Raw genomic sequence first — 9,440 nt, 5'->3', positions numbered from 1 at the left:
GTTAGGAGAAGTCAGTAACCACCCCACTCTGCTACCACCTTCCATTTCTCCCACTGGGGATATAAAATCTTTATTGATTTGTAGACTCTTAGAATAGCATTTGATCTTTTGTTTAAGATAAACAATCCATGTTCTTTTAATCATTTCTAAAACATCCTGTTTTCCAACCCTTGTGATTACTATCAGTGTAATGCAATTTAACAAGCTTTCTCATATCTGTGAGGCACTATGCTAAGTGCTATGGATGACATAAGATTAAGATCTGTGTCTGGCTTCAACAAGATAATAATATGTAATGAGAAATAGATATGTAAAGTAATTTTAACCCAAAGCAGAAAAAAGAACAACAGCTTTGCAATGCAAATGAAGAATCATAGCACACGAGAGAGAGAAAAGATAAATAGGGCAGAGGCCTTATCCCCTACAATTTTAGGATTTCATGCAAAATAGAGCCAGATTTTAGGAAGATTCTTCTGTCCTGCAGAGATTTTCTCTCAGTGAAGCATGGAAAACTGATCACCATGAAGGCTGTATCAGGAAAAAAGCAGGACACTTACATGTAAGCAATGGTCTCATCTCATATATAGACTTTTATTCAAATGTATCAAACATCTATTATGATAGACACTATGCTAGGCACAATGGTGTGAAAAAAGTAGGACACAAATCCTACCTTTAAAAACATGAACCCAGGGCCCGCGGACCGGCCCGTGCCCCCGCCTCGCCGCCCCCCGCCCCGCAGCATGCGGCAGCAGCACCCGTGGTGGCGGCGCTGGTGGCGGCTGTGAGATAACATCCCCGAGGACCTCAGGGACCCCTTTTACATCGACCAGTATGAGCAGGAGCACATCAAGCCGCTTGTCATCAAGCTCCTGCTGTCCAGCGAGTTGTACTGCCGTGTCTGCAGCCTCATCCTGAAAGGTGACCAGGTGGCCTCCTTACAGGGACATCAGTCTGTCATCCAGGCCCTGTCCCGGAAAGGGATTTACGTGATGGAGAGCGATGACACCCCCGTGACGGACCCCGACCTCAGCCGCGCACCAATAAAGATGAGTGCCCATATGGCGATGGTGGACGCCCTCATGATGGCCTACACCGTGGAGATGATCAGCATCAAGAAGGTCGTGGCCAGCGTCAAGCGCTTCTCGACATTCAGTGCCTCGAAGGAGCTTCCCTATGACCTCGAGGATGCCATGGTGTTCTGGGTCAACAAGGTAAATCTTAAAATGAGAGAGATAACAGAGAAAGAAGTGAAGTTAAAACAACAGTTGTTGGAAAGTCCAGCCCATCATCAAAAGGTGCACTATCGCCGAGAGCACCTGTCTGCGAGGCAGCCGCCCTACTTCCCGTTGTTGGAGGACCTGATGAGAGACAGCAGCGATGGGGCTGCTCTCTCGGCTGTGGTCCACTACTACTGCCCAGAGCAGATGAAGCTGGATGATATATGCTTGAACGAGGTAACATCGATGGCTGACAGTCTGTATAATATTCGGCTTCTGAGAGAATTCTCAAATGAGTATCTTAACAAATGCTTTTATCTCACCTTAGAAGATATGCTGTATGCGCCCTTAGTGTTGAAACCCAATGTTATGGTTTTTATTGCTGAACTCTTCCGGTGGTTTGAGAATGTCAAACCAGATTTTGTTCAACCCACGGATGTTCAGGAACTGAAAGATGCTAAAACAGTGTCACACCAAAAAAGCAGTCGGCCTCCTGTTCCTATCTCCAATGCCACCAAGCACAGCTTCCTGGGGAGCCCCGCAGCAGCAAGCCTGGTTGATCTGCAGCCCCCCACCCAGCCGCCAGCCGAGGGTTGTCACAGGCACCACCTGCACCCCGAAGAGTCTGAACATCTGGGGAAAGGGGCCTCTGCCTTTAGCCCATCACATCCTTTATTGCCACTGAGACAGAAACAGCAAAAGACGATGCAGGGAGAGGAGTCCCCCAATGAGCAACACCGATGTAATTCTTTAACGCGAGTTGATGGTCAGCCACCAGGTGCAGCAGCAGCGTGCCCAGAGAAGAAGAACAGGCCTGTGTTTCAGCCAGCACCCTTTGCTCTTCATCATGCTGCGAGCTGCGATCTGGACCCTGGCTCTGGTGACAGCGTCAGCTTGGCCCGCCCCATCAGCAAGGATAGTTTGGCATCCAATATCGTTAATCTGACCCCACAGAACCAGCCGCACCCCACAACCCTAAAGACCAATGGGAAAAGCCTCCTGAACAATGTCGATATTGAGGATGAGGATGAAGAGCTTGTGGCCATCATTAGAATGGATGTGGCTCCCCACAGCGGTGAGCTGGGCCTGATGGCAAGTGCCCGATCTCCCCAGAGACTGGCGGACACCTTAGAAAGTAAGCCTGACAGTTTCTTCTTGGAGCCGTTGATGCCAGTCGTGCTTAGGCCAGCTAAAGAGAAGCAGATGATTACCAAGGAGGATGAGTGTGGAGAAGGGCAGCTAAGGAGCTTCGCCTCCAAGAAGTCCAGCGAGGGCCACAAGCCTCTGCTGTGGAAGAAGGCATCCAGCGGTCATGTCAGTGGAGACTTGAATAAGACTTTCACTCCCATCTGTTCAGAACTTCCTGTGGGTTTGGACCCTGTGCCTGCTGAGGCAGGGCCGCAGGTGGTGGGGGAAGCCTGTGGTAGGCCTCTGGCCAGTGGCGGTTTTGATCCATTATCTCAGGGACAGTCTGCCGACGGCTTCTTTCTTCATGTAGCCAGAGCCAATGAATACATGGAGGGCAGGTTCTATGTTAGCTGTGCAAAAAGTCCCAACGCCCACGATCCAGAGCCATGGACTGTCCTGAGGCAGGACTCCGACTCGGACATTGCAGATCTAGAGGAAGCTGAGCACGATTTACTTGGTGAGGACCACCCTGTGGTGATCACTAAGTATGTCGGTGAGGAGGAGTCAGCAAAGCTGCACGAGGATCTGAAAGTGAAAGATCATGAGGACAAGGATGACGCCAGTGGCCGCTCGAGCCCATGTCTGAGCACCGTCTCTCAGATCAGCAGCGTCTCCATGGCGAGCGGGAGCGTGAAGATGACCAGCTTCGCGGAAAGGAAGCTCCAGAGGCTCAACAGCTGTGAGACCAAGTCCAGCACCAGCAGCTCCCAGAAGACCACGCCCGATGGCTCAGAGAGCTGCCCGCCCCCACTGACGACCTGGAAGCAAAGGAGAGAGCAGAGTCCGAGCAGGCAGAGCAAGGATCACGTCAGCCTCCTGGCGTCCGAACTGGTGCAGCTCCACATGCAGCTGGAGGAGAAACGGAGAGCCATCGAAGCGCAGAAGAAGAAGATGGAGACTCTGTCCGCCAGGCAGCGACTGAAGCTGGGGAAGGCAGCCTTCCTGCACGTGGTCAAGAAAGGCAACGCTGATGTCGTCCCCCAGCCGCTTAAACCAGAACACTTCGCTAGAGAGTATTCTCAGCACAACGGAGAGGACTTTGATGGTGGCGTTTCCAAGATGGAAGAATTTTTTGTTAAGGAACAAAGGAGAGAGGATCTCCTTAGTGAGTCTCAAGACGTGGAGAGGGAAAGCCTGGCTTTCATTCAGCAGCATAAACTGAAAGACCCTGCCACTCTCCACGACCTGGAGAAGCACAAAGCGCTCTCTGCTGCTCTCCTGGAAGACGGCGCTGGGGAGGTGGGGGACGTGAGCGAGTGCGACCTTTCTACTGAGAAACTTAACGAGACCATCAGCACACTGCAGCAGGCGATTCTGAAGATTTCTCAGCAGCAAGAGCAGCTGCTTATGAAATCCCCCACAGCACCAGCTCCACATTCTAAGAACTCCCAGGACCAGAGAGTCAAAGCAGCCATCCACTTCGTTGAGCCACTCTCTCCCACTGGAGTGACGGGTCACCGCAAACCCCCTCGTCTTGGTCAGGGTCGGAATTCCCGTTCAGGAAGACAGGCTGACCTGAAGGTCCCGAAAGACAGACAGCAGGGTTCCTCCCGGAGCAAGACCCCGACGCCCAGTATAGAGATTCTCCCCTACTTACGGTCCTTCCCTCCTCGGACGCCCTCTGACCCGGGCTGGGACTGTGGTGCAGACCCAGGGAGTGACCCTCATGAGAAGTGCTTCTTCGACAGTTACAGGCTCCATGATGAGAGCAATCAGCAGACATTTGTCTTGTCCTCCTCCAAAGATGCAAACACTATATTGGAACAAACGAGCCTCAAAGAGGCTCTGGACGGCAGCGAGAAGGAGGCGGGGCTCAGCGCCCCGGCTGGCTCCGGCAAGGAGAACGGGCCTGTGGACGAGCCCCCGAGGAGCAAGGCCAGCCTCATCGAGGTGGACCTCTCAGACCTGAAGGCCCCTGACGAGGACGGAGAGAGGGAAGGCCACGAGAGCTCTGTGGACCTCAGCACTGACGGCGATCAGAAGCCGGAAGTCGTCGTCTTCTTTAAGGATGAACAGAAGGCGGAAGATGAGCTCGCCAGGAAGCGGGCGGCCTTCCTCCTGAAGCAGCAGCTGGAAATAGAAGTAGAGCTCAAGAGAGACGAGGCCAGGCGTAAAGCCGAAGAAGATCGGATACGGAAGGAGGAAGAGAAGGCGCGATCAGAGCTCATCAAACAGGAATACTCGCTGAGGAAGCAGCAACAGATGTTAGAAGAACAAGGACTGGGAAAACCTAAATCGAAGCCAAAAAAGCCGCGGCCAAAGTCAGTCCATCGGGAAGAGTCGTGTAGCGACTCGGGAACCAAGTGCTCCTCAACCCCTGATAACCTGAGCCGGGCCCAGTCGGGCTCCAACCTGTCCTTGGGCTCCGGCCTGTCCTTGGCCTCCGCAGCAACGACTGAGCCCGAGAGCATTCATTCAGGGGGCACGCCTTCCCAGCGCAGAGTCGAGTCCCTGGAAACCCTGCCCGTATTAAGGCGCAACCCGAGCAGAAGCACAGACAGAGACTGGGAGACGGCGTCTGCAGCGTCCTCCCTCGCCTCGGTGGCCGAGTACACAGGTCCCAAGCTCTTTAAGGAGCCCAGTAACAAATCCAACAAACCGATCGTTCATAATGCTGCGTCCAATTGCTGTCTGGCTGGAAAAGTGAATGAACCTCACAAGAATTCAGTATTAGAGGAGCTAGAGAAGTGTGACACCAATCACTACATCATACTGTTTCGTGATGCCGGCTGCCAGTTCGGGGCACTTTACTGGTGCTATCCAGACACTGAGGAAATCTACAAATTAACTGGAATGGGGCCAAAGAGCATTACCAAGAAAATGATCAACAAACTGTATAAATACAGCTCAGACCGGAAACAGTTTAACCTGATCCCAGCCAAAACCATGTCCGTCAGTGTGGATGCTCTCACTATCCACAACCACCTGTGGCAGCCCAAGTGGCCTGCAGCACCAAAGAAGACCCAGACTCATAAATGACACTGGCACGGGCTGCGTCTGAACGTGTGCCAAGGGGATCGATATTTATTATTTTAATCCATTTGGGTACGAAGTGTGCAAAGTCACAGACCTTTTACAAAGAAGCTTCTAAACAACAAAAGAAAACCCTCCCTTAGCTCCCAGCACACAGAGGATGCCAGGTGGAGCAAGAATGGAGGAAGAAACACCGTTTTCAGTTACTCCTGGCTGCTGGGGTCCCTGCTAACCACGGAGGCCTCAGACGGGGGATGTGCCTGTAGGCGGTGGATTCCTTTGACTTGAAGTTCTCCTTCAGTGTGAATTAAAGTGATTTACTCTGCTCTCTCGCCTCTCACCTCACCCCCTTTGCACATGACCTGACACCCTCATGTTGGCCAGCTGTAATCTCGTGAGATTATAGGACTGAGACTTGGGTCTCAGGTCAGGGTGTTTGAATGTCTTTAGGAAAGGAACTCGTATTAGGGAAATCTTTTTCATTTGAGAAATTGTATGATATTTATTGATGTGTCTACTGCCAACGTTTATATCCAATTCTAAGATTTCTTAAAAAGCTCTTGTTCCTTGCTGCTCAGAAAAAGTTTACTGAAAATACCAGTTCACTAAAAGCACTGAAATATGCAAGTCTGTCTTCTGCTAAAGTAAGGTTTACAAATACGGAGCTGACCCTTACTGACCCGCAATCATGAAGATGGTGAATGGTACTATTAGCCAGCGTTTACCTAACTGAAAATGGGCAAGCTGAGATTACAGCCCTTGTTCGTTAAGTTTTGGATAGTACTCTAATGATTTGTTCACTTTAATAAAGACAGATTTTGGTAAAGTAAAAAAAAAAAAAAAAAAATGAACCCAGACCTACAGTAAATGAGCTTATAAAAAGTTAGCATGTCGAGGCTGGCCCCGTGGCCAAGTGGTTCAAGTTCCACGTGCTCTGCTTTGGCAGCCTGTGTTTGCGTTTGAGGGTTCAGATCCCAGGTGCAGACCTACTCCACTCATTGGTCAAGCTATGGAGGCATCCTACATACAAAAAATAGAGGAAGATTGGCACAGATGTTAGCTCAAGGCTAATCTTCCTCAGGAAAACAAAACAAAAAACCCCTAGAGTGTCATACAAGAAGTATGATACGGATGTATTTATAATGGTAAGCTATATAGCTAAATTCCTCTACCTGTGTCCTGGACAACCTAAGGTGGTCTAATGAACAGATTAAATATTTAAGGTTTTCTATTCAATTGTTTTTATTTGCCATGTATTTATCTGGGCTTCACCCTCTGTCTTTAAACCCTGCAAAGACAAGAATTATAGCTACTATTTATTATTTTATCAAAGCTCCATGCCTTTGTTTTATGTCTGTCCATTGACCACTCAACTATCAATATTATTTAGGCTCTGAAGACAAAAAATAAACTCTCACCAGAATCTTTTCAGTATTGAGTAACACGGTTCTTGAATAATAGGAAAACTATGTCTGAGACCCTTCCTTCCTCAAAGCACTTTTAAGCATCCTCAGCGTATATGTTGATATGGCCTTTGGTAACCTCTCTGCCTTTTTCCGTGGACGATGATTCTGACTTCCTGTGAAAAGGCTGCTCTTTTATTAAGGTCTTAGAAAACAGCCATTTAAAACGTGTTTAAGTTACAACAGATATCTGTTGATTACAAGACACTATATTTGAAAATAGACTCTCACCTAAGCCCTTCTGAAAATGAGTTTTACCTTTGATAAAATAACTAAAAAGGCTCTGAGCTCCTCTGAATAGATTGTTTGGCAATTGTCAAAATGACAACGCTTTTAACCTCTCTGATCTCAGATTACAGGTTTCCACCAACTGCAATAGCAAAGAAAGACACTCAAAACACAGACTGCACACTAAAGAGGAGTCAGTGATGGAAAACACAGCCTGTGCAGCAGTATCTTTTATGTCATATTGTTCTAATTCAGGTGTGAATGTGTTCTTGACCTCTTCTTTTATTTTAGCAACATATGGGTACTATATTTCCAAGTATGCAAGGAAGCAGGGTTGGGGGAAGTGGTGGGGAGGCATTTGTATTGAATGTAAGCTTGCAATGGTTTGCCTGTTTTTGAAAGGAGCTGTGGAAGGCCCTGGCCTCGTGTTGTTCATGTACACCAGGGGAATTTGAAAAACAGATTACATAGAAGAAGAACTCCAAGATTTACTCAACTATGTCCCTTTTTCTTCCAGACCAAAACACAGCTTCCTGAAGGCAGAAGTGCTACTGGCAATGCATACTAGATTTCCTTCAATCAAAGATATATCACTATATATACCTAAGAACTGAGTTTCTGATTTGTCCTAGGAAAATCCGTGTAATTTTTACAATAACATGGATTGTTTGCAATAACTCTCACTAAGGATCACAGTTACTAAAGAGCTGGGAGAAGGAGATTAAACAGCATGGTGGCTCTATTTGACATCCACAACTCATTCCAAGGGCTTTGCACAAAGCCAAGCAGTAAGGAAGGGGCAGACCAGGGGCATTCAGTCAGATCTCTTACCTCCGGTCTAGTTTGAGTACATAACAGCTGCCTTAGCAGTGCTGAAGCCACCACGCCACCTCACTTACACACAGGCATGCGCACACACACACACACACACACACAAACTCATGACATAAACATAATCATTAAGCCAGGCATTGCACTTTAAAAGATTATGGGATGACTAGAGCACTGCCCCTGAACAGCTTAGGAGGGCTCATGGGATTTTTTCTCTCTCAGAAAAAAAAAAAAGAGGCAGTAAGGAGAGACATTATATTCTACTATGAACACTGGAACAATTATTTCAAAAAATGCCATAGGAACTAGGAAAAGGCTTCAGCAGCTCTGCTATCATCATCCTGCACACATTGCTTTGTATTCTGGTGACTGCGATGTTGTGGTTTCTCCACCGGATCATGACACCCTTTAAAAAGAGGCATCATAGCTTATTCATGTATTAATTCAGTGAAGTTATGTGTGACGTCTATCGTACTAGGTACCTAACATGAGTTAAACTGTGTCCCTATAATTGAGAAGCGCACAGCCTAATAGGGAAGAGAGACATAAAAAGTGTTTCATTTCAGTATTGTGCTTGAATATAAAACATTCTTACCACGGGAAACAGAATAGCGTAGCATTAACACTTATTGAGGCTATATTATGAGTCAGATACTCTAATAGGTTTATTTCAATTCATGAAATGCTCATAATCCTTGAGTTAGCTATAATTACCATCCACATTTTACCAATGAGAACACTGATGCAGAGAGAACTTAAGCATCTTGCCTAATGTCACAGAATTCATAAATAGAAGAGATGGCATTTTATTTTAAAAATAGGCCCTCAAAAAACACACTTTTAACCATTAAAATATTCTACCTTTTTTTTTTTTGGAGGAAGATTAGCCCTTAGCTAACTACTACCAGTCCTCCTCTTTTTGCTGAGGAAGCCTGGCTCTGAGCTAACATCCGTGCCCATCTTCCTCTAGTTTATACGTGGGACGCCTACCATGTCCGCACCCGGGATCCGAACTAGCGAACCCCGGGCCGCCGAGAAGCGGAACGTGCGAACTTAACCGCTGCGCCACCGGGCCGGCCCCAAAATATTCTACCTTTTATAGCATGTTAGTTAACACCAATCCTTAGCTTTCTGGTGGCAGAGTTTTCTTATCCATAAAGTAAGGGTAAATATTAGTTTCTCTCTAATAAAGATGTTATGAATATTAATTAAAATTATACATATAAAGTTCATGGATCAGTGTCTGGCACGTGGGGTGTGTGGCCAACAAGTGTTAATTCTTATTAGTAAATGTTGACTACATGAATAGTTATCTCAGGAAACCTTTTAAAGAAGTATATATTATCATCTCCCTAGGACTATTTATCTCTAAGGCAGTGGAGCTATACCAGATATTCTTGTAAGATTTCATCTAACCCAAAGAGGCTTGTCAAGTTTGGGGAGCTGTGGCTGTCATGTAATAACCCAGGCACGAGCACTCAATCTGAATGCCCCTGGGCTCTACCCTGTGCAGATTACATCAAGATTAAGTGCCTTG

General features: G+C 47.3%; 1 pseudogene; it reads left to right on the top strand.

The window, feature by feature from the left end:
* The first annotated feature begins 794 nt into the window (after positions 1-794).
* Positions 795-6,189, top strand: LOC103553464 (calmodulin-regulated spectrin-associated protein 1 pseudogene; annotated as a pseudogene).
* The last annotated feature ends 3,251 nt before the right edge of the window (positions 6,190-9,440 follow it).

This window comes from Equus przewalskii, chromosome 6 (genome assembly GCF_037783145.1).
Source record: "Equus przewalskii isolate Varuska chromosome 6, EquPr2, whole genome shotgun sequence".
NCBI classification, from domain to species: Eukaryota; Metazoa; Chordata; class Mammalia; order Perissodactyla; family Equidae; genus Equus; species Equus przewalskii.
This window is presented reverse-complemented; position numbering and strand designations above follow the sequence as displayed.